At 35.5% G+C, this 27,040-nt stretch overlaps 1 protein-coding gene across 6 annotated transcripts in view; it reads right to left on the bottom strand.

The window, feature by feature from the left end:
- RGMB (repulsive guidance molecule BMP co-receptor b) overlaps window positions 1–27,040 on the bottom strand; it is a 242,867-nt gene that overhangs the window by 40,409 nt on the left and 175,418 nt on the right. For all 6 annotated transcript variants that reach the window (XM_064482699.1, XM_064482705.1, XM_031448695.2 and 3 more), the window contains 4 exons: window positions 24,105–24,285; window positions 20,922–21,025; window positions 14,026–14,114; window positions 4,076–4,281 (listed from right to left, as the gene is read on the bottom strand). The gene's annotated coding sequence lies outside the window, so the exon portion shown is untranslated. The remainder of the gene's footprint in view (window positions 1–4,075; window positions 4,282–14,025; window positions 14,115–20,921; window positions 21,026–24,104; window positions 24,286–27,040) is intronic.

Below are 27,040 nucleotides of genomic sequence, written 5' to 3'. Positions count from 1 at the left end.
TCTGCCAGTAACTTTTTGGTACAAAAGCCTACTTCAGTTCTTCCTGACACCTCCTGTGATCTGTAATTAACTTGTTTGCTTATACATGTTCTTGTTTATTATCTCCCTTGCTAGAATGTGAGTTTGATGAGGACAGAGACCTTACTGGATTTCTCCATTACTATCTTCACAATGTCTAGAGCATGCCCAGCACAGAGTAGGAGGTAAGTAACAATTCACTGAATGGCTGAAAAATGAAGAAAAAAAGACTTTGGCTACCGTGATAGTGATTTTCAAATATTTTAAAACTGTAACTGGAAAGGAGTTCAGATTTGAATGACTATCACTAAACCCAAAAGATGAACATTGTAAGGGGACTAACAGATAAAATATTCACAAAACTGAAAGGAGCAATAGGCAGCCAGGGGAAGAAGTAAGATGTCATAAGTAGATGGGTACAGGTTTCAGCTGGATGGCATTTGAAAGAGTTGTCAACGAGGTGACTCAAACATTTGGAAAGTGATGGGTTTCAATGATCACTGATGTCCTATTCAATCTCATGACTCTAAGAGAAAGAAAATGAAGGAGGGCTGCTAAGGACAGGTGCAGTGTTGATGTTGAAAAGATAGAGCAGACAGTCTTACAGCAATAGAGAAAGGCAGAAACATTTCAAGAGTCAGGCACAAGACCTGAAAAGAATGGTAATAAAGCCTAATTTTTTGGTGTGTTTTGGAGCAACCAGCTCATCAGTAGGCCTGAAGGTCACCATCGTATCATTGCACAATATCATTCATAGTAACATTCATATGTTCCTTTCTTAAAAGTGTGACATGTTCATAGTCATTTTTCACTTTGTAAAAATATTGTAAATGTGAATTTTATTATCTATCTATACTATCTCAATGGCTTTTGAGTATACATCATATAATCATTTATGAAACCAATCTTACATGAATGTATTTGAAGAGAAATCTTTGTGTACCTTTATGCTTATGCTATAAAGATAAGTTCCTAGCAAGGAAAATATTAGTTTGAAGGCTATTCAAATATTTATGGCTTTAATAATTGTTATTTATAAGGTTGAGTCATTAATATTATTTGTTTAAAGAATCAGGCAAATGAAGTGATTTATTTTGGAAAGAATTCTACCCAACATAATTAAAAGAGTTTGGGTATGTAAAATTTTGAAATCAACTTTCAAAAAGTCACCTATCCAGAAATATCTATTCACCAAAGATCGCATAGCCAAGATGCTACACTCAGTCTAAATTTGTATACAGGGATTCATATCGCTTGAATAGAAATGTGCTTAAGTACTACACATAATATACATATAATCCCATTGTCCTTATCAGCATTTTCCACTCCTTCATTGGAAATGCATTGTCATAATTAAGCTGATCTCCTTTTTAGTAATGAAAAAGAGATTATTGGGCTAAAATTGATCATTCATTGATCTCTACTGTATCCATATATTGAACAGATGTTTCAACCTCCACTTCATTTTGATATTTAGACTTATTCCTCATGTTTCCAGTCAACAAACCTCAACAGAAGTGTTCAGTGGATGGGGCGGGGGAGAGAGGGTAATAGCTCAGTGGTAGAGCACATGCTTAGCATGTATGAGGTCCTGGGTTCAATCCCCAGTACTGCCTTAAAAATTTTTTTTAGAAGTGTTCAGTGGAAATTCCATAGAAAGGCCTGGTACCAACTACATATTAAGGTTATTTCTATAGGGTAGCTCTACCTCACTTTGGATATTCAGCTCTTTCTTTTTTGTTGTTGCCACATGTTGTGTGTTTTCATTAAATTGTTTATCAGTGAGCTCAAGGCTTACAACAAATGTGGGTGATTAATTACTGGAATGGCTTATGGACGTCCTGACAGAGAATTACAGATTCTGACTAATCAAGATGTTCACAGCACTTAAATTCCAGTTTACCAATGCTGCTGCCGAGTATATAGTTAGAACTTTGGAGGAGAATCTCTTAACCAGATGATAACATGGTTCGTGCTTTTTTTCCTGCATCATGATGAAATCATGAGTGGTCTGTCTGAATCCTCAAATCTTCAAGGTTACATTTAATTATCTGTGTTCCTCACTCTATTTAGTCCTTTGCCAAAGTTTGTTGTTTTTACTTTATATTATTTTCTAAATCTGGTCTTCTTTTATCCCGTAACTATAGTCCTCTATCACATTCTCTTTACCTCTTTCCTGAATTATAAATTTATACAATGTTTATTGGAAATGCAGTTGAAGAAACTAATAATTATGGAGGCCTTTCCGTAAGCTAGGCATCATATAGACACGTTTTAAACATTATTTAATTTTCACCAAAATCATGGAGGCTCTATTATTATTCCTATTTTATACACGGGGAAACTGAGGTACCAAGCTGTTCTCTACTATAGACAATACCTTGTTTGAACCTAGTTGTGCTTGCTTTACAGTTCTCTCCACATTGCTATTCCCACTATCTCTATAATTAGTTTGAGTGCCTACTGGGTTCCAGAAATTAAATTGTGTAGATCTGTGGATATGAAATGAATAAGACATAATCCTTTTCCTGGGTGAGTTCATATTTCAAAAGGAAAATAGGCCTATATACCCATTAGACAATTCTGTAACACAAGTATATTTGGGAAAGGGTAGAATGAGCAGATTCAAGAAAATAAGGAGGATGGTTGTGAGGACCAGAGATGAGTGAAGGAAAGAGGAAGAGGCCCCTTTTCTTTGCTGAAACCTGTGTTTCAAAATAACAGTGACTGGCAGACTTACACTCTAGCTGAATATAGGGGATCAACCAACTGGAACTGGGGTTTCTCTTTCTGTCTCTCATCTCTACAATGTTCTGGTTGACTCTGGCCCCAAGAGGGTTCTCTCCTCATGATCTGTAGCAGCTGTTCATCTTTTGTGGTCTGGTCTTCAAATGCCATGGAAAAAAGAGTGAACGTTTGCCCCAGGATTCCTGTAAGTATCTCTTTGTCTCTAATTTGGTGCTATCATTGAGCCAATTAATCTGGCCCAGGATATTGTGCCATGCTATTTGGCTTAGGTCCGTTTCACACACCATCCTTAAGCTATCTGTGGAGGTCCACCTGGAGCCCATGTACTGAGAGGGAGGGAGAATTAGCACCAGGGCACTGTTACCAGGAGAAACATGAGTGGGTCCTGGGTGCTAAAAACAGCCATTCACAAGTGTCATTGTTCTCCACACACGTTGGCTTTTCTAGTGTTCCTTTCTCATTTCAGATACAGTTAAATGCACCAAAGCCTTCTTCAATTCCATTCAAGAATCAAATACTGAGCATGTTGCATGCCTGGCCCTATGTTAGTTTCTGTAGAAAAAGAGCTGAGGAAGACATAGATTCTACCTTCAAGAAGCTCATGGGCAAGAAAATACTTAATCTCTCTTGTCTCTAAATAAATGACATATTTTCTTATATTCTATTGACATAATTTAATCTTTTGGCTTCATCAGTAGTAGGTTTATCTGCCTTAGATTGTAGGTTTATGGAAGAGGAACCTGCTCTTTTTAGCTTGTTTTGTACTAGTTCTCAGTTTTTCAGACAACTACTTTTCAGTGAAGAGTCTTCCAATGTACATTACTTTTCCAAGGGATAAAAGAATATTGAGAATTGATGAAGTTTATGTTTAGCTTCAAGTAGTATCACACATGCTGGCAACAGATCAAAGTAATGGGTGGGAACTTCGCAACTTTCTTTGTGAACTGCATTACTATTTAACTACTTCTGTTTTTAAAGCACCAAAAAGTACCTAATTTTTCTTTAATCTGTCTTATAAACTGTCAGATTTTACATATTTCTATGATGCAACTCATTGGGTATTCAAAAATTTTTAAAAAGCTTCTACCAAAGCAAGTGACTTGTGACATGACCTCCTGACACAATCCAACCAAAACTTATTATTATTGTTATTTTTAAGAGACTTTAGGAGACACTTTAGAAACAAGAATTATGTTTTAATATTAATCAACTATTCATTTATGACATAGTTAATGTTACTTGTTACTAATCATGTGACTTAAATAATGCAAGTTCCCAAAGGGAATGTATTTTCTGTCTGCTTACTTACTATTTGTAGCTCCTTGGATCCAGATCTTTGTTATCAGGTTTTTTTTTCCCCTTCTTTCCATTGTCCAGCATGAGTTTTGTGGTTCCTTGTCTTTCCTCCTTATTTATCCACTTCCTTCTGTGTAAGCGTCCATACTTGATAATACCTGAATTTTTGTGATGGATCCTTTGTTTTTCTTCCTTTTTCCTCTTGTCTTGTGTTAGTATCTGTATGTATAAACATACATATCTACATATATATATATGTCAGTATGTATTTGTCTATTAAGTTTTATCTAGTTAAAACAAAAACATTGCATTTATTTAGACAAACATGCATATTTCCATTTCACAGAAAGGGAGCAGAGTTTAAATGACTGATCTGAGGTCTCTTAATTAGTCAGTTCCCCAGGTGTCAGTAGAAGAAATTCCTCCTGATGTATGTTTCTAATAACCATAATTAAAGATTTTTGTTTTTCATGTTTATGTGCATGCTATTAGATGTATACAAGTTCATGAATATTATTTCTTGGTGGATTGTTACTTTTATTATTATATACGTTTCTTCTTTATCTTGGTTAATGACTTTTAATCTTATTTTGCCTGATATGAATATTCTTACTCAAGCTTTTTAAGGGTCTAGTATTTTGATATCTCTGTTCCTTTCTTTTATTTTCAAATCTTAAGTTTAGCTTTATTTTTTCTAGGTTTTCTGAAAGCAGGGTATAGGTTGGAATTAAAGAAAAGTCCATTGATAACTGCTATAATTAGAACTATTTCCAGTTTTTTTGGTGGTAATTCGTATGTTTGAACTTATTTCTGCTATCTTACTTTGTATTTTGTGATTCTTTTTTTCCTTTTGTGATTCTTTTCTGTTGGATTGATAATTTTTCTTTATTCTGTTATTTGAAAGCTGTAACTTAAACATTTATTGTGTCAGTGTTACTCTTAAAATGTTAAGATAGATTTTGAATTCTATTTTTTCTAGATAGGACTTCCATTATTTAGTATTTCTATTCTTTTCCTAAACATGACAAAAGTATTAGTATGCTTTAAGTATGCACTAAACATCCTTCTGCAATTTTATTATTATTACCTAGAATTTTATTTTTACCATTTAATCACACAAGTGATTTATTTGTATTTTAATATTATTAAAATAGCTGACATTTTATCAGCTTCTGTGGTTTGTATTTCTTTTGGTTATGTACATCCTTTAATAGTTCCTTTACTGATGGTCTGTGGATGGGAAATTTTCATAAAGTCTTTGTCTGAAAATATCTTTTTGTTCCTTTCACTACTTAATGTTGGCTTTAACTATGTAACAAGTTCTGGATTGACAATTTTTTTTTTTTGTCTAATTGATATTTTGTCCATTTGCTAAGAGGGGTATTAAATCTCCAACTAAGAGGATGGAATTTTCTATTTTTTCTTTCTATTCTGTCACTTTTTGCTTTATATGTTTTGATGGACTGTTATTATGTCTTCCTTATGAATTAAGCCCTTTATCATCACAAATTTTCTTTTTTCTTTAGCTCTTATATAGTCTTTTTCTTGAATTCTCTTTTATGTGATAGTACAGACATTTAAGCCTTTTTAAGCATACTGGTTGCATGGTATTTTTTTTTTTTTCATTACTTTCATTTAAAATTTTTACATTTTACTTTTTATCTTTATTTTCTAATATAACATGCATCTCTTTATATTGTATATATTTTTAAAAAATCCATTCTGAAAATCCTTGACTTTTAATTGGAGTGTTTAGTACATTAATAATTAATAAAATTACTGTTGTGATTATATTTAGGTCTCCTATCTTATTATTTGGGAGTTTTTTTTTTTTTTAGTCCTTTTAAAAGATTTTGTTTCTCTGTCCTTTTTTTTGCATTAAATGGGATCATTTGAATGTTTTCAGAATTCCATCTTAATTTATCTATTTTTACAATCTGTAACTTCATATAACTTCTTTTAATTATGCCCTTTAATTTACATCTTTATTCTCCCACAATCTCCAGAGAGTTAATATTATACCACTTCACATGAAATAAAGAAACCTTTGAATAATATAGGTCTATTTACCCCCATTACTTACATCTCAGTTATCATATATATTCCATCACACTTTTTAAACCCACAAGACAGTGTTATAATTTTTGCTTTAAATAGTCCTATGTGTTTAAAAGAAATGAAAAGGAAATATACTTCTTACATTTGCCAGTTCTATGTTCTTCATTCTTGCCCGAAGATTCAAGTTTCCATCTGGTATCATTTCCCTTCTGCTTGAAGAACTTCCTGTAGTATTTCTTGAAGAATAGGTCTCCTGGCTATATATTTTCTTTTATTTTATTTAAAAATGTTTTTATTTTACTTTCCTACTTGGGAATATTTTCACTGGATACAGAACACTGAGGTGACAGTCCTTCCACCCCTTTGCCACCCCTAGCTTTTTAAAGATGTTGTTCCACTGTCTTCTGGCTTTCAGTAACTTCAATAAGAAGTTAATGATAATTCAGATCGTTATTGCCCTATGTGTAATGTATCATTTTCCTTTGGTTGCTTTCAACATTTACTTTATTTTCAGTTTTCAGCAGTTTGACTATCATGTGCTCACACATAGTTTTCTTCACAGTAGCCCTGCTTGAAGATCCTTGAGATTGCCGAATCTGTAAGTTTTTTTTTTAATCAATCTTGGAAAATTTTCACCATTTTTTATCCAAACATTTTTTTTCTAATTTTCTAAACATTCTAATTTTTGCTGTCATGACACTACTTATGTATACATATTTTTACAACTTTTCATATTGCCTAACAGGCCCCTAAAATTCTAGTCTTTTTAAAAATTAAAAAAAAAATTTCTGTTCCTCAGATTGCATTATTCCTATTGATCTAACTTCCAAGTTCATTGGCTTGTTACTGTCACCTTCATTCTATTAAACCCATCCAAATTTTTTTTTTTTAATTTCAGGTATGTTTCTAAGTTTCAGAATTTCCATCTTTTATTTATTGTATTTAAATTTATTTATTGTGCACATATTTTCCTTTATGTACTTGAGCATAGTTATAGCAGTTGCTTTAAAATCTTTGTCTACTACTTCTAATTTATGATCATCAAGGACTGGTCTCTGTTTATTACATTTTTCTCTTGAAAATCGATCATATTTTCCCGATTGAGTAATTTTGGATTTTATCCTAGATATTGTGAAATGTTATGTTGTGGAAACTCTGTTATATTCCTTCAAAGAGTGTTGGATTTGTATTTTAGCAGACGTTAATTTGGTTGCACTCAAATTGCAAACTCTGACTCTTGGGAAACAGCTCAAATCTTAGAAGGGGTTCTTTTATCTTTAGTGGAGTCTGTCCAATGCATGCATGGTTCAGGGATTAGCAGAGATTTGTGCAGTCTAAACATAGAAGTTGGGGCTTTCCTTCTCTGGTTTCTTTTTTTCTAGACTTCCCCTCCTTCCCACTTTCCAGTGTTTGTGGTTGCTCTGAACTCTGTCCTGTGATTATTCAGGCAAGAAGGACTGTGGTTTTTCTATTAGAGTTTTAGCCACCCTGTGCAACATCAACCTCTATTTGCCCTCAGGCTTGACTCTGTAAAAAAATGGGAACCTCAACCCTTATTTTGATTCACTCTCTGGTACCTTCAGGTTGTTGCTTTTTGTATTTTGTCCAGAGTTTAGAGTTGTTATGTACAGAAGAGTCAGGTGTGGTAGGAGCTTACATACCCAGATCACAAAGGAAACCTGATTGGTTCTTTTTAATGTGAACTTGATCTTACATCTTTTCTGCCTAATTTGGTTTCATGATGTCTTGTTACTTCTACATGTTGCACCCTTAGTTTTCTTTGAAATCCTTCAACTATTACTTCAAACTCAAAAATTTATTAAATAAATTCTACTTCAAGTATAATCTATTTTTCTCATTGCTTTTTTTCAGCTTCTCATGTTTTTAATTTGTTTTAGAATTTTCAGCCTTATTTTGAGTGGGTTTTTCCCTCTATCCCCTGTACTACTGAGCTGTTGTACGGTTGACTCCACTTAGTTCTCTGGGCCCTCAGTCAAAAACTAGAACTCATAATCATACTCCAATAATGTATGGAAGTATGGAAGACCTACTAAGCAGTTTAACGAAGCTTCTAGTACTAAGCTTATGTTTTTTCTTGGGCTCACAGCTACCAATAAAGCTAAAAAGCCCCCATCAGCAGGTCTGCCAATTTTTTTTCTCATCTTTCACATGTAAGAGACCTCATATCAGGCCCTGATTTCAAGTAGTAACATGCCTGCCTGCATCTTGCATGAAACACTTTCATTCCCTTTCCTCTACAGGAGCCAAATTCCCACTGGCTGCTACTCATTTTTGACCTGGATGGCAACTCCCATCTATGCTGGATAGCCTAGATATTATCTTTTCTGTATATCTGGTTATGTCTTTGTTGGTTTCTCTTAATATTTCACCCACTATTGCTATGTGTTTGGAGCAGATGGTGTTCATAAAGCGTGACTTCATTGCAAAGTTTCACCCTGAAGTCAAGACAAGTTCTCCTATCTTCTCTACTATATACAGCAATGCTTCTTATATCCTTGTTTCCCCATTTTGTGTCTATCAGAAAATACATTTAGTTTCCCTTTACATTTTATCCTTAAGCCAGGAGATGCAATCTTATTTGCATGAACTAGACCTCCTGGATTTTAGAATAAAGGTGAGGAAGATGGAGTTAGTGAGTATTTATTCGTGAGATGGGATATCAACGGAGGAGGGAATGGTATTTTTGAAAAGGAGCCTTTCTAATTTGGGGGTTAAGATAACAGGGTGTAGCCAAGATGGAGTAGGGAGACAGTGTGCTCACCCCTCCCACAGGTGTACAAAAATTATAATTATTTACAGAGCAACTATCGATGAGAATGATCTGAAGAGTAGCAGAAAAGACTTCCCACAACTAAAGGTATAAAGAAGGAACCACAATGAGAAGGACAGAAGGGCCTTCTCAGAGTCCAGGAAGAGACGCAGCAGAGTCCAGGAAGGCAACCCACAAATGGGAGATTAATCACAGCCCTCCCCAAGAAGTGAGGGGCCTGAGCCTCACAAGGAGTCCCCAGCCTGGTGATTCTGCAACAGGAAGACGAGCCCCCAGAATGTCTGGCTTTGAAGGGCAGTGGGGCCTGCATACAGGAGCGCTGGAGAGTTGTAGGAAACAAGAGACTCTGCTCTTAAAGGGCACATGCAAAATCTCACACATTCCAAGACCCAGGGCAGAAGTAGTAATTTCAAAGGAGCCTGGGTCAGACCCACTTGCTGTTATTAGAGAGTCTCCCAAAGAAGCAGGAAACAACTGGGTCTCCTCCTAGGGCCATAAACAGTTCTGGCAATAATTTTGGGGAGCTCATTCTACCATGAGGACACTGGTGCTGGGAGCACCATTTTGAAGTCCTTCCTCTAGCTCATTAGTACTGGGAGCTTACGTGCTTACCAGCCAGTCAGCAGCAGTCCAGAGACCCCACCAACCAGGCTCCATAGCTAGGTGCCCCAGGACATGGCCCCACCTACCAGCATAGTGGCACCAATGCTGGGGCCCTTGGGCTCTGCCAGCTGTGTCGGGACCTGGACCCACCCACCAGTGGGCTGACAGCCTCCATACACTCCTGAAAGGGTATAGGTATGGTACGTGGTGGTGAGTCCAAGACACAGTGGAGGAGGACTAAGCACTGAAAATTCTCCTTTGATTGTGTGGCTATTCAATACCTTAGAAATAAGAAAGCATAATGTTCATTATAAAGTTGCTTATTTATCTGAACTATGATTTGTCTTGTCTCCACAGCCCCCAAACTTCAGGTTAATAACACTAATCTCGTCCACAGCTTATATGAGATTTTTGTGTATTTATAATCTTTAGTGGAAATAGCATAGTGAGGCAGTACATAGACTGAATGTCATAAGAACCAGCAGAACAAATCAGAGGTGAGCAGAAAACATACAATCCTTGGGTATTTGTATCAATCAAAAGGGGAGCTTTAGATTTCTGTTCGGATTTAGGCCTATTATATCAACTAGGAGATCCCAAGTCAACATGTGGTTACAAAAATGAGGTAGAGGTGGAAGGTAAAATGATCAAAGCTCTTGGTTGAGTGAGAGATGGTAAAAGATCAGCTTAAGACAGCCATGGGATCACACTGAAGTGTAGGTTGAGAGGATCTCCATCGTCTGATCATCCATAGACGACTTCTGATCACAAGTATTTACATAAGATTCTCCTTATTCGGGGTAGTGGTATTCTCCAAAGTTGCCACAAAGGCTGAAAGAATGAATACTGAACTAAGGGAAAACAGGGTGAGGTCCCTGTGAGCCTCTGGTCAAAACAATGACTGTGTGGTGACTGATGAATAAATACATAATCTTCTTTTATGTGTGCTTCTGTTTAAAAACACCTTATTTAAATATATTGTTAACATTCAGTTCATGGCCACCAGCACTATAACTTGTTCTGAAAGAGTTTATCTAACATATGCATTTTCTTTAAGGCACATCAAGCCTTCCTGTGCTCAACAACACTATACAGGACTTTATTATTTGCTCGGGGATGTTTCAAACAGTGGAATGACCGAGAAAAAGCACAAAAATGTGAAAAATGTGGCACTAAACAGACCACAAAAAGGATGCTTGTTTATAGTACGAGAGCTGAAATAAGAAGGCAGAGTGTCGCCTTGTTCAGCCCCAGCTGGGATGTGGTCGTTGGATGACACACATTTTTGCTCCTCTGCACGTGTCTGTGAATGACCTCAAGAGCTCAGCAGGTATTGATTTGGGGGTTGCAAATAACTTTTAGCGAGTAGGTTAAGCAAAGGATCCATAAATAGCTTTTGAATATGTCTCCTCAGGCAAGGGAAACAAAAGCAAAAATAAACAAATGAAACTATACTAAACTAAAAATCTTTCACGCAGTGGAAGAAACTATCAACAAAATGAAGAGGCAGTCTGATGAAGGGGAGCTGTAGTGGTTGTTCATTTGTTAACATTCAATTCATTTTGACAGGTGTCAACATGTGCTTAGGAGTTGGCAGCCACAGTAAAGTCTTCAATTCTATTTTTAATTTTCCATGTGAAAAGAAAAAAATAGAACATGACCTTTAATTACATATTCCTATTTCTCTACATGGTTAGAGAAAATAATACTACTTTAGCAATGTTGCTTCTTGTAGAGGTTTTGTTTTATGCAAAATGTGTATCTACTCCAGAAAATTTTTGGAATAAGTTCCCCAAAATTTAAAGCTCAGAGGTTTACAGACTTATGTGTTCTTCCTAACTGAGTAAAAATTGTAGGAAACTCTGGAGTAATTTGATATATTAAAATCAATTTTACTCTATATTCCCTAAAGTCCCCAATTGCTTTTTAAATTTGAGTACTTAAAAACATTTAGGAAACTACAGTAATTACTAACAGAGTACATAAAAATTTGCAGTTACTAAAGATTCCTCATTTGCACCCTCAATTTCAAAGTAAGTCAGGTATCTAACTCAACAATTTAGACTGCACTGATAGGATCAAAAAATATAACATTCACATAAAAAAGCAATTTGAAGACAGTGATAAAAATATAATATTAGTTATCTGGCTTCAGAGAAAGAATCATATTTTTAAAACCTTGGCAACCAGAGTCTACCAACTGTTCTAGTGTCTATGTCTCTCCTTCCCTTTTATTATTCTTGGGTAGACAAGATTCATCCAATATAAAATTATTTACAGCAATAGGGAACAATTTTTTTTAAATTATTTGTATGTAGGATTCATGAGGATAAGCTGCAAGGAAGGATGTTATAAGGCCTCTGTTTAGAAAATGTCAGCATAAAAATAAGTAAGACTGTTTAGCACAAGATTGAAGAGCAACTGACTTTCAATGGTTAGAAATGAAACTCCTGAGTCCCGCTGCCTGGACTGCTTTTGGATGTGGCAGTAAACTGAAGAACTTTTAATTTGACTAAAGCTTTAAAAAGCTAAGAATTATAGTCCCCTAAAGTGGTGATCAGGATTTCTCTATCAGGTGTGTGTAAGGGGAGAACCTGATGGAATTATGGCAGGCAGACGGCTTGTATTCTTTCCTTAGCGGGGTTTGTGCCTGGATTCTTTTGTCTAATGGAACTATAATTTCTTCCTTGGTCTTCCTCTTCTCCAAGGAATGGATGTGTATGATTTTGTAGTTTCAAGATTAGAAAGCAATCTGTGACCAGGTAATAGATCTATCTATATTAACTGGACTATTTGAGAACTTGATTTTACAAATGTAGTCTCATTGGTACCATGCTTATCCTGAATAAACTAAATGTAGCACCTAATACTCTAGTCTGCATATACTAAGAAATGTAAACAACAAATGGTTGCTGATATTAACTGAATTGAAGTGGACACAATATATTGATTAAAAAAACATAATCTATTTATGTTCTTTTGTTGTTTATTTACCACTGTTTGGATTATTAGATACCAGAGTGGGTGACCAACAAAGAGCATTAGCTATGTGAGCTGGTTAGATACTGACTGATTTAGGGTTTTTGGCCTGTTAAGAGACAGGATCACATACTGCAGAATCTATGGAGGCTCCTTTCAGTAATAAGACTCCCCATTTTACAGATGGAGATGGAAATAAATATAAAGAGACACTATGTGACATATCTACCAGAAGTGAGCTTAATCAGAGAGAAATTTATATGAAATATACAAATGATCAACTTCTTTATCTTATTTTTTATCTAGCTCCTTTGTTTCTAGCTCAGGAAGTAGCTTTTTGTGTGTTTTTAAAGATTCTGTTTGAAGCCTGTCAAAACTAACTGGACCAAAAGCCCTAGGGGCCATTAACAAATAGTAAAATACATGCTTTGACTCAGTTAGAAATTGCTTAGAACATTAATCACACTCATCATTTGACTAAACTGTCTACCTCCCTGTTTCACTTCAGTCTTCATTCAGTTGTCAATAAAAAGAAAGCATTCTGCAGTACAGTTTATACTCTATTTGCCTGACTTCTCTTAATGCATTCTGCTTTGTCTTTGAAAGATAAGTACAGAAATGTACAGTGATTTAAAGGAGTAGAGAAACTTCCAGGCCAGATTCTACACTTCCCTATGTGACCTAGATAGAGGGCAAAAACATTAATGCAGCATTTGATTTCCTAACAGAAGCCCTGGAGTTATCAAAAGAGACATTTGTAAATAGTCCATTTACCTGTATAGTAGGCATCTCTCCTGCCTCAGGACCCTGACATACCCATAGCAAGAGTTTAACTTTCTTACTTGCAATCAGGTATGATCTACCTTTCCTGATCATGCTTAGCACTGACTCATGGTTTCAACTATCTACAGAGGGATGAAGATCAAGGAAAGGGAGGGATATAACATACTGTGTTACTGAGTACTTGCCATGTGACAGATCATATGTTAGAATATTTTAAGCACAGTACTATATTTGATCCTCCCAAAACCTATGGAAGTAAATACTATTCACATTTTATGGTGAAATGTTGAAACTCAAAACATTTAAATTATTTGCCAAAAGTAATATGGTTAGTAAGTGGAGATGGTTGTTAAATCTGGGCTCAAAATAAAACAAGAAGCATGGCATAAAGAGGTCCTAGAAAGGCAGCAGAGTACACAATACCTATGAGGAATCAAACCTGCTTGGAGTCCTTTTAGAAAGTTCAGTCACTTCTTTTGCACAATCAGATGGGTAGCACAATTATCTTTGTCCTTGTTCTTTTTACTAAATTCATTCCCATCTCACAACAGGGGAATTTCTTGTTCATTTAAGGGTCATGTTTTTAAAGCTATTGACCTAGAGTTGTCATCACATTCTTCTTACTTCAAACAGTCTGAGTAGTAAGATAAATATATTCTCTATCATTTTACTGCTAGCCAGACTGACTCTTCAAACAAAGGGAAAGAGCTAACTCATGAAAAATAATACATAATATGTCATATACTTGCCTCCATGATGGAAACTCTCTCCATAAAATATACATGGATTGGAGTATCTTCACTCTGGTATAAAGTAGTCCACATGAGAAGGTAGGAGTCTAAAAACATAAAAAAGAGAAAAGCACATTAAATACAATGGGTAAGTAGAAAAGGCATAAGGCAGCTGGGTTTAGGAGAGGGAAAAGGAGGAAGAGAAGTAGCAAATCCCTCTTTGGACATTTTCCTCAAGACATGCTTGAAGAAAAGGAGCCCAGCAGAGAGGCCTTCTCACATGTAGAGCCATTTATCCAACCAAGGTTGGTCTCTCTAGTTTCTTAGTTGTCAAGTTTCATGCCACAGGGCTCTAACTCCTTAGCACTTCTAGGTTGTGTGGTCAGCCGCGCAGGGACCACTCAGGGAGCCAGCCACTAAAGATACAATGTGTCATTTCATGCAAAAGTGTAGAGGATCACAGAGCATATGGGATATGAGTAGGCCATGAGGGCCATACAGGCATGGGGATTCACCTGGGGCTACAGTTGAAGAGAACTCATCAACAATACCGTAAAGGCAGTTGCAGAATAGTCCAGGCACTGACTGGTATCTTTGGAAAGAAAGGGACAGTGAGACATTCTGAGAAAGCACAAACAGGTTTGTGTCCATTAAGTAGGGCTGTCAAAGTCTCCCTGAGGATCATCTCCTTTCTAGCCAGCCAGGCGAAGAAAGAACATAAGAGGAGCATATCTAGGGGGTTCTCATGAGATAACCTGCAAGGTACACATCACTTCTGCTCACATTCCATTGACTACAATTCATCACATGGCCACATTTAATTGCAAGGGAGGCTGGGAAATGTAGTCTAGTTATTTACCTAGAAAGAAGAGGGGAACATGGGTTTTAAGGGGCACCTAGCATGTCTGCTGTATAAATAAGAAAGTGAGGTCTAAAGATAAGTGAGTGCCTTGCTAAAAGTCACACAGCTTAGAGTCCACATTCTCCCTATGAAGATGGGCTTTTTACTTTTTGCCTCCAAAGCTATTTGCAAATTTGTGGATATGAGCATCTGTACCAGAATAAGGTATACAATCCAACCAGGTCCTGAATAAGGGCTGACCCTTTTGTTTGGTTTTGAAAGGAAAGCATGGCATTTAGAAGATACATTTAATAGACTAAACCATATGTTACCTCTTTTGGCATTTTAAAAGAAAATATATAATTATGGGAGAAGATTTGATTTATATTACATTAAAATTAAAGTTAGCAAGAATTGGCTGTTTTAACTAATAAAAAAAGAGAACTTCTTGTTAGACATTTCACTGAACCATTAAACCAAAAGGCTCAAATCATGGCCCCTCTGTGAAAATAAGGTATTGGTAGATGCTTTACTTTTTCCAAACTTTGAAGAAAAACAAGGCATTCTCATTTAACAAATGTGAGTTGGACCAATCCAAAATACGTAGACACAAACAAATGTTATAAGCAAAATATTTCAAATATCATATAACAAAGCAAATAGGACTTACCCTGATAGTTTAGAACATTGGCTAAACCTCAAAGTTGAGGCCAATGGATGATGAGTATTTCATGGTCTAAATAGCTGTGCTAGATACATCTTTGCGGCATGCACTTTACAGGTGACATATAGATTTGTGACCATCATGCAACTCTAGTCCACATAAAAGGATGCTAGAGACAGATCAAGTAAATTATTTGAGGAAAAGTTTAAGGAGTAGAAAATATTATGAGATTTCTTTTCTTCCCACTTATACAAAAGATAAAGGAGGATGGGGACAGTAGTTCTTTCCCTTTTACTCAAGTGAGGGGGCACTCGAAAGAATTATCTAGAACATTAAAACTGTTGAAAAACGAGCAGACTTGTGCTTATGCTTATCTGGAAAACTCTGAAGGCAAGAAACTGGTGTGTTTCTCTCTGCTAGTGAGGCAAGGATTGAGGAGCCAGCAGTTGGTCAAGCTGGACTTACTCTGTAATTTTGTGGGGGTCAAACATTCAAGAATATTCTGTGGGCCAAATGGGCACATAAAGGGGTAGGTTTGAGTTTTCTCAGGACCCAACCCAGTGGGGCTGAGTGTGTGGCAAGAGAAACCCAGCAGAAGGTCCTAGCGCAGGGGGAGCATATTAAACCTTGAGCTGTATCTGAAGAACCCACGAATGTACCCCATGGAGATGGCTAGCATCACATAACTAGCCCCGCTCCTTGGAATATGTCCTTCGGTTCCAGATTCTGTTCTGCCAAGCCTTCATTCTGGCAGCCCCATGCACCTCTCTCTTTCCATTTGTCTCTCTGCCTCCCTTCCTTTGTCTGTGGGGGTGAAAGTAAAGGGCAAAATTTAGGAATTTTTTTCTAGGTGATTCTGGTGCTATTTAATTGCAACAAAGCAGATGAACTTCACATAGGGTTTTCTAATTTTCTTTTACTTTGGTTATTAAAATTTTGGTGTGTTTTTGTTTTTGTTTCCCCTTTTTTATTCAACTTTGATAAGCATTTGCAGTTGGATATAATGATTTTGGGGAAGTCACTACATGGGTCTCTCCAGCTTTTTTTTTAAGTGAGAGAAAAACAGACAGATGATTTAGGGAGTTCTTTTGGCTTCTGGTGTGTTATGATCTCTTCATTGTGGGGATGTTAAATCCAGAAGGACATGCTTCATCTTCTGCCTTGTCATGCTTTCCTCCTCACCAGAAGATATCTTTCAGATTGGGGGGTAGCAGTGAGATTCTTTATATATTTGTGACTTCCTTCTTCTCAGTACTGCTTGAGGGAATAGGAAAGGGAGATCTATCATTCCCAGGGTCCTTTACTTTCTTAAATATAATAGGAGATCATCATTAATAAAGATACTTTTAGATTTAGAACAGCACCTGTAAAAAGTTGACCCATATTCAACTTAATTGGGAAAAAGGCAAACTAAATCCAATAAAAATTCAATCATTTTCTTGGCCTTTTAAGATTAGTAGATGGGAATAGAATCATTTGATTCTGAAATGACTTGAATTAAAATTGCCACTCTACATAATAACATGTGAACACGATTCACAGAATTAAAATCTTCTTTTCAGAAAATGCAATTTGTACATTTGCACATTAAAAATAAAGAAGTTCCTTGCTGAGCTCTGGTGTTTTATGATTTCAACTGAAAAATGAAACAAACTAACTAAACACCTTTTCCTCTTTTTGAAATGTTCTGTTAGGTAAGGATGATTAGATATTTAAGATTTTCTCCTTCTTTAGTTTTTTTAGTAATGTATCATGAAAGAATATGGAAATTGTATTCTCTGTACAACTTGAAAATAAAAGAGTGATTTATACACCTTTTTAGGAAGAATAGCAGGAAGACACTTGAGAAGAGAGAACCAGTTTCATCTGACTGTTAAACTCTTCATACTCCTGTGGACATGTAGAACAGAAGCACCACATTTTACAGCTTCTGGAGGCACCCTTCACATCATAGTCCCTGTGAATATTGTCCCATGAAGCTGCGTGGCATTGTGTGGTGTGCAGTCTAAGCCAGACGGCTGTATGTGGAGCTCTTGTCTTAGAATCTCTTTTACATGATCTTAGTAATAATGATAATAATAACCATAATAATACTAAAAGGATAATTCTTCTCGTGTCTAGTAGCTTTTAGCTTATTTTCACTGAAGTATTGACAAGTTAGGTAGGAAATCTCAAAAGGACTGCACTCAGAGACAGCAGGGGAAGCTGTCGGGAGGGCTGCCTGGCTTGTAAAAATAACTAGGGGAGGCAAAGGAGATGTGTGGGCCTGGCAGGAGAAGAAACAATATTGAGTGTGCCAAAACAATGACAGCTGGCATTCCATGGGTTTTTGCTATGGATGAGAGTGCTCAAAACTGGGCAGCTTCAATATTTTCAATTATGGGTGGCAGGTTTAATGGTCAGCTGCTGGACATTCTTGACTAGATCCTCCACAGTTATACGATGTTCACTATTATTTTTAGATCTACTCTTCCCCCAATTCCTCTCCACAATCCTGACATTTCATATTGAAACATGGACAAAAATAAATTAAGTTAACTATCTATAGTTGGCCAGATTGGTTTTTCCTGTTTAGCTTCCATGTTGGTATGAGGATGAAGAAAGAAAACAGTTTAAACAGGCTGGCATTGATGTTTATGAAATGATGGTGGTGCAAATTCAAAACATAAAATATCAACCTTAAATAAATGATTTAAGATTTAACATAATCTAATGTTTTCCATTTGCAAAATGTCCAAGACAAGCACACTTTGATTTATGAAAATTTTATTTGTCTTATTTTTCTTCTGTGGCTCAGACTAAGTCCCTGCTTATGGTTTAGTTTTTAAAAGTCTTTGCTACTGGAATCTCTTCGGTAATGTCAATTCTATTGGTTCCTCTCCCCCTATACAATTTCCCTCAAAGCTTCCTGAGGAAGGTAAGTTCAGCATGCATGTGTAGACTCAGCTCTCATGTATAGTGGGCTCATACTATTGCCAGCCTTAGTTGTCCTTCTTCACATGAAAGTTGTATCATATAAAACCCTATTTACTTTGCTTGGTGATACATGCAAGATGGGTCTTTCAGTTACCACAGATTTAACCAACACAAAATAGTACATATTTTGAGTTTTTTTCCCTGGGGGAGATGATGCACGTTTATAGAACAGATCACATTTTTTTCTTTAGTTGTACCTCTCTGTTACCAGTAGGATGTGTTTGTAAGATAGCAGGGTTCGTGTAAGTCTAGAATTCCTGGCATTATTCTCAGTATCATTCCTTTTGACAGGTGGCCTTAATTCCCTTTGGCTCTCCTACTTTCAAAATTTTGGAGTTCATCTAACTGCCGTTCTAGCCCAATGGTTCACTTCAATAAAAAATTGCCATTCTAGCTCAATGGTTCAATAAAAAACAAGAATTAAAAAAGTTCAAATAAATAAAAATCCATTTATATCCACAGGTGAAAAACGTCTGTAATACTTGGCTATTTGGGTTCTTAGGTGAACTATCCATCACTGTCTCATGGTTTTACATTGTTCTGTGCCATTTTTTTTCTTTTCCTAATCCCAGTCCTAGCCTGTGCCTAGATTCCTCTGTAAGAGTACAAAGTTTCACATATTGAGAAACTTAATCAGGATTTAATTTCAATAGTACCATATACAGCTTTCAATTAGGATCAGGGAACTAGCCCAATTCTCTGCCGTCCCTGTTTTGTAAAGAGAAGTAGCTGTGTCTTCCTTAACTGGACCTTCCCCACTTCTTGAGATAAATGTTACAAAGATGTAAGAGCCCTCCCCCCTCCCCCACCCCTGCCTTCAGCAACGCACACATACCCACGTTTTTCTGGTTAATTCTCTAGATAGGGAATGATACAAAATAGCCTATAAGAGATGGCCAGAAAAATCATTAGAAATAATCATTAAGAAAATAAATCAGTCAGGAACAGTAAGGCAACAGTGACTTGGGGAGCCAAGAAAAATGTAAGAAGAGAAACATATTTTGGCCTCCCCCAAAGGAAATAATGGTCATTACAAACAGGAACGTTTTCTCTGTTTGATATTCTTCTAAGAGAAGTTCAAAATAATTTACAGGCATACACTAATAATTAGTTCTCTGCACACCATTATTTTTTGAATACTCAAATTGAGGCAGATGGATAGTGACTGACTTATTCAAAACACTCAGCGCGTCAGTGGTTGGATTTTTTTGAGATCCCTCATTCATTGCAGACCACACTGCTTCTAATGACCTATGTATAATTCATTTCAGCTTCATCCAAATTAGGAGCTGACATTTTTTGGTAACACAAATCATAGCTTGTCAGTAAAAGAAACCTGGTGTGGGAAATTCAGACTGCTAAGAGGCTCAGTATGTTGCTAACTTTGTTGTTTTTGTACCGATTTGAGAGAATCTAATAGTTTGCCACCTTTATGTTGGCACCTGGATAACATATGTTTATTGATGAAGTTGATTTTTCTTCAACCCAGGTAATTCCTGGGCAAGCAGAAAAGGAGATCATTCTGAGGATTTTCCCCTAGGTGGTTCAACATGAATTAGTAACAAAAATGCATTAAAAATGCTTTTGGTTCAATAATTTCTCAGTAATGATTTTAGAATGATAACTATGAGCTTAGAAGACAGAATCAGGCTGTTTTAGTAAACTAAAAATATTTTTGGAATTTTAAAAATCTTTCCCCTTTGAGAGCTATGTGAGTGACGCTTCTTCTGTTTTAGTCTCTCCCTGTTGTAAGAGAGAACACCTATGATCAAAGGCCTGATTTTGCTTCCTTAGTTTGCAAAAGTTGTTGACTTTAGGGCAATTTGAGATCAAGCTGAGATTTGCACAGATGAAGGGAGATGAGTAAGATCCAGAGAGGACCAGGTAATACTGGAAGATGTATTTGAGTTTTGATTCCAAACCTGGCCAAGGTTTTCCCTTTATCTTTCATAAGAAATAGATTTACCAATTATATCTTGACATGGGTAGAAATTACACAAATACTCTGAATACTGAAAATTCTAGCTAGACATGGTCTAAATGCTACACATGCTTTGCTACATCATATATTCTCTTAGATATACTCTCTTTGAAGAAACTGGCTGGTTTATTATGAATATTTTTCCATAGAATAGCTTTTTTACTTTATAGCCTGAGAAATATCTATGGATAAATTTTATTTAAATTCAGGAGTCTTTGTAGACACTGCCTAATCAATTATACTTGTTTTAACTTATTACAAAATCATTTTGGTAAAATTCAATGAAAACAGTGTGGGTTTAATCATTTTTAGAGTTTTTTATATTAAGACATAGACCTTACCTAGTCAGTATTCTTAATAAATGAGAGTTTAAATATGTAACTTTTTTTTTCTGAGAAAGAATCAAATCAACAAAGCTGCTATTAGGGAATTATATTTAAAAATCAACTTACGATGTTTGTCTTGATTGGTACGCGTTCACTACTTGTCTTTCATGTCTTCTACATCTGTCATTCTCTCTAAAATCATTGGTGTTGACAGAGATAACCCTGGTGGCCTGCAACATTCAAAGTTAAAAGAAAGATTAGATAACAGTCACTTATACCCTATTGACTAAGGCAACATGAATATTCATATAATTTTAAAAGACTTTAAATAAAAATGGTTGAAATAAAAAAAAAAGGGAAGGGCTTAGGTTAAGACTAAGATAAACAGTAGGAAAAACTGGGGTTCAGCATTTGTCAAAATTATTTTTTAACTCTCTAAATTAATAGATATATAGTTATGAAAAATCAATAAAATGGGCTTATTTATTTTTCACAGTGTTATACAAGTGGTCCAAAATGGTCCCAGCCAAGAGCAAGAAAAAAAAAATTAATTCAGGGTCATCTGTTAAATTACTAATAGAGTGAGAATTAACATTCAAAATCTGTCTTCCTTACTAGAACTTTTTCCAAGAGCCATTGGGAATGCTCTCATTTTAACATCTAAATATATGTTAAAAATCATAAGCCAATATTTAGGAATCAAAATCAAATGTTATACAATATTTACTGCACTGAAATTTTACTATTGCTTGAATTAAGAAGGCTGGAGATTAAATAAAATATATTTGCTGGTGGTGCAGAAATTATTGTTGAACTCACATTATAATTATAATTACAGCATCTAATTACTCACAGATAAAAGTTAAATGGCTCATGTATTTTCAAAGATGAATGATACAAATAATCCATCTAATCATACACCACTTCATCCACCTATCCAGTGCTGAGAGTTTACTTTGTGTTTACTCTGACATTGATACATATATTCTAATATCAAGAGGACTATGAATGCTACCAAAACTTTCAGCGTTCTTTCACCAGTTCTATTTTATGCTTACTCTACTAGGCACTGTACTTAGAATTAGGTATATAATAAGAAGCAAATAAAAATAGACAATTGTAAGGCAAAAAAGCTTCAGATTCACTTTTGAAAATGTAGTAACAGGCACCCAATGCAAGAGATTAGCTGCAGTTGTCCAAGACATGAATAATTAATCCAAATATCTGTATACATTTTCCATTAATTAGATAAAAGGATAAGTTGTTCTACTTTAGGCAGTTGAAGAGAAGTCCTCAGAACAACCTCATGATTTAAGTATTGTATTTTTGTGCCCTTAATTAAGCCAAGCAATTCTGGTAGTTCAGTAGATACATAGGAAATTCTGCAGAAATTGGCTGTTTCCATAATTTTATTAAACACTCCATGGGGAAAGAGATGAGGGTGTGTAGGCAGAAAGAACAGTATCAATCACATCTCAAAATGACTAACAAAGCAACATTTTTGCAAGATAATAGTTGATGACTGTGTTTTTCAAGATTTTTACATTTCTGAGATATAACTTAGTTATTAGCATTGATTTTAAATTACACAGGACAATATGATACATTAATATCAAAGGGAAATTGCTGGCAATTATTTTTGTAGGTCTTCCTTATACTCATAATTAAAGATTTATGAATCATAATTAACATAAAATATAAAATTGTTTACTGGTAGGTCAAGTTGTAATTGCCTTTTGTATTTTACCACAAAAAGTATATTGATCATTTCATAAAATATTTAAAAGTTGAAAGCTTCAAATAATTTTTATTTTGCCAGCAATGAACAAATATGACATCAACCATGAAGACAGAATGACAGTTTCAAATTTAAACAGGCGAATCAAATTAATACATACTTCCTGAAGACATTTTATGTATAAAGTAATCTACGTGTTAGGGATAAGTCAGTCCTGATTTTTTACGTTGACAAAAGGTTTTCAAGTGGCCATGGATCTAAGATCAATACATTTTTGTTGTGTTATGATGCTTTTCTCTTTGCTATTTGTCTCTGAAGTATAGCTACCATCAAAATGAGAAGATTCACATGTGAATCATATGAAAATAGCACATACAAAACCAACATGAAACCAAATATATGATATAGTGGAAAGAACAGTGGGTTCATTTATACTTTGAACTAAGTGAGTTTTGTGATGGTGAGACTTGCCCTGTCTCTGTTCCTCCATTTGTAAAATAAGAAGTTTATAATATCCAATGTCTCTCTGATAAAAATTATTTTGTAAACATGGCATAAAGCCAGAAATACAACTGTAATATTATATGGTCTACCTAAATTTCCTTTATTTGGCCTTAACCCGTAAATGATGGCTATTAAACTTTTGTCAAAAATTTTCTACATATCTTTTTATAGCAATCTAAGGAAAACAGATGATCTTACTACACTTTACCAGGAAATAGGAACATTTCTTAAAAGAACTGGATGTCCATATAGCATCTGAACTCAATCTAAGTATTCTGTAAGTAAAAATCATACCGCAAATTTCATAATTTTGTTGAATGCATGGTGGACACTGTATTCAATAAAATTATAATTAAGCAGTAGCAGCATAAAGTAGCATATAGAGGGGAAAATTGTTTCACTTATGATTGGCCCTGGTGCTACTTACATTAATGGGTTTTTTTGTGTGTCCAAAGAGTCATCCATGAGATGGGTATATCTAAGACCTCATCTATCAGGAGTTCTAAAGATTTTGAGAAGTGCTAAGCTTTATTTCCATGAAGATTTGAAATCTGTTTTCAGGGGAGTAAGAAGGGAGATACTAAATAGTTGGGCAGGTGAGGAAGCAGGTAGTGAAATTCTTCAGTAGACTAGAGTAAAGGGTGCCCTTGTGGGTTCTCTCTCTGTCTACTGGTAAATGACCTCTGGCTGGAGGTCAACCCAATAAGTCTTCAAGATCTATCAGCAGAGTTGGATTTACTTCTTGGAAACTCTTGTTCCATGCCATGGTTATGCCATATTTTTGGCAATAATATTTTACTTGTAATGTGATGTGCTATGTATGAGAAGAGCTTTGTTGAACGCATTTTATTAAATATATATGAAAAAAATTCAAATCTGGAAAATTCATCTTCTTTCCTCCCTTCCTTTCTTCCTGGCTTCTTGCCTTCCTTCCTTCCTTCCTTCTAATATCATTGACTGAGACCCTATTATGTCTAAGAAACACTGAGTTCTAAAGCATGCAGAAGGATCTAAAAGATCTAGAAGACATGGTTCACGTCTTAGAGGGGGAATGGGTACGCAGATACCTGTGGCATAATGCAGGCCATCATTGTCTCCACTGAATTAGCATGAAGCACCACAAGGATTCAGAAGTTAGAAGGAGGCTTTCTAGTTGTAGCGAGCAGGAATCAGTCAATCCTCCAAAGAGTCCTTATGCCTTTTGGTGGACAAGATCTGATATGGGACGCTGCTGCTTGTTTCTGGTACCTTTCAGTGGACAGAGTTAGGGAATATATGTATGAATACAAATATAAATATATATGCACATTAACACATTTCAATCCCTATTTTTAAATCTATGTATATATATTTAAGATCATAAGTTTATACCAATACCTCCAATTCCAATTCAAACTGTAGGCTTCATTCTAGATTTCTCACTTTTCTTATTGTGGCTTCTTTCCCTAACACTGAGAAACCTGGCTCTTGTTATCATTCATATTACTAGATCCAGTCCCCCTATAAATAATCCATCTTCCTTTGTTGCTCCCACTGATGCTCATACATCCTATGATCAGCCACCCATAACATGATGCCCTACTCACCCTGGTCAGGCCACAACACCCTGAATCGTCTAGTCACCTGACATCGGGTTGCTTAATAAATATCTGGTTGACAAATGTATCTCCATAGCACAATGCTAGGGGTTTTCACAGAGCAGCACATTGTCACAAGAACAGCAGCCTCTTGTAATGCTATCAATTTTAGGCTCTATTTCTGTATTAAAATTACATTATGTGAGTGTCAAACTCAAGTCCAGTTATTTCATTCCAGACAATAGAAACAAAGTATGCAGATATGTTTTCAATGATGACATTTGAAAAGGCCCAGGATTAATGAAGAGGAAGGAAAAAGATTTTACGTTGACATTTTTAAACTGACTCGTTTAATAATTTAATTTTCCCTGGCTTGTAAAATAAAAATAGGTGAGATGTTTGAAGATACAATGTAAAAGAATGCAAAGGACACGAGAGGAGAGTAAAGAGACTTAAAAAAGCCTTTGGTTAATACACAGCATTTCCTAGCCATAACTTAATATACAAGTAGAAAGGGGAAAAATGAAAAACATTTTCTTCTTAGCGAGTCTTGTAGAGTTTAAATGTAAGTAAAAAAACTCTGCTACAAAAAAATAGGAAATTAAAATGTATAAAAAAATTATATTACATATTTATTTAACTACATTGTGACTTGGGAGATAGCCTAACATAGGTTGCAATCACATACTAGTAACAATTAGTCAGTGACTGTAAACCAGAGTGATTGATTAGTGTATGCTATTAGAGGGATGTCAATGACCAGTAGGTTCATGCCAATTCACTGTGGACAAAGCATTCTAGACCTGCAGGTCTTTCATTGGTGTGTCCATTTTGTCTTGTTCCTTACTCTGACAGACTCAGTTTACTTGAAATATAACCATTAGTAGCATCCAAGTGTTCCACCTTGGATGATAAATTATATGGTCATCCTAATTTTAGATAGAATTTGGAAGAGAAAATTGAGGAATCTCAGCTCTTCTTATTTGTCACTTTGACCCACAGGAAATAAGGTAATTTTAAGTAAATTTAAAACCCCATAGATCTATTTCCTCACTGGACTACACACGAATACAAATTGGACCAATCAGCTGAATTTTACACCAGCTGTAACTTCTGGGTGGTCTTCAAAGAAAACCCCATTTAGAGTGTGTTTCAATGATGCAAGGAAAATTTCACAGACTGCTAAAATGAGGGTGGGAGGTCTGCATTTGAAAGAGGGGGTTTCAATCACTATATTATGAACAGCAGGAGAAAAGCTTTTCTAGCTACAGCTGTCACCTGAAACTTCAGCCACTAGTTACTCGCCAATATACGTTCATAGCATTCTACTCTTTCCTCAAAATATCTAGATAAATTCTGAACACCATGTTCTTCAAGGTGGTGTCATGGATTAAAAATGTAATTTAGTACTCCTTGTCCACAGTATTCAATGTTGACAAAATATGCTGTCAATGCTGCCTTTTGTGTAATGAAAGGAAAACAGCTTTAATAGGATTTCATAGTTCAGTTGTGTGATTCAATACTAATACAGTATGCTCAGGTGCAAAATTATTAGTAATATAATACTTTCACATTGAGTATTAAGACAGGACTGGGATTTCTGTCTGTCAGGATTAACTGAAAAATTCAAGACTTGATTGTGAAATGTAGTATCAAGTTTTAAAAACCACCTTGTCTGATCAAATCCACCAAGAGACAATTCTATGTGTATGAATAAAGAATATTTGATGCAACAACATTTGATTATAAAGATACTGAAAAATCTTTTATCCATCTTGGATGAAGTAAGGAAAAAAACATATGATGAGGCAGTGTTAAGATACGGTGAATAAAAATAAGTTCAAAAGATGAGAGAAAGAAAAATAAATTAAAGCCAGGAGGAAAGAAAATATAGGGGCTGAAGAGTCCTCAAGGAAGAAATATTTTTTATTGAAGGAAACCAGAAAGAAATCTGAGGGCCACTGCCCCAGTAAAATGATAATATAACAATTCACATTTTCTTGCTTATAAGGAGCTGACTTTTTCAAAAGATAGTTTTGGAAATAGGCTTTAGGCATTTTTTTTCATTTGGTATTCCCTTGGGGTACAGAAAAGCAGACGATGTTACCCAGGGTTACATGATATATATTTCCTATTTGAACGGTGACCTTCTCACTCAAGCTTTGCCTGCTACCTAAAGCTTGTCAGCTCTTCGAGCAAGTTGGAGTTTTGGAGACAAACAGGATAGCTGGTTTGGCTGTCACTTGACTCTTCCATTGGTGAAAAAAAGTCATTTTGCTAAATACTGAAAATAACTTTTAAAATGGACACTTGTTTAACTCTTGGCATACCAAAAATAAGAGCTAGCAATAACCTCACTTGAATATACCATGTCATTCTATCTCATGGATTGGGACTCTATAATTACTCTCAGAAGTTAATCTTCT

This window comes from Camelus dromedarius, chromosome 3, assembly GCF_036321535.1.
Source record: "Camelus dromedarius isolate mCamDro1 chromosome 3, mCamDro1.pat, whole genome shotgun sequence".
NCBI lineage: Eukaryota > Metazoa > Chordata > Mammalia > Artiodactyla > Camelidae > Camelus > Camelus dromedarius.
This window is presented reverse-complemented; position numbering and strand designations above follow the sequence as displayed.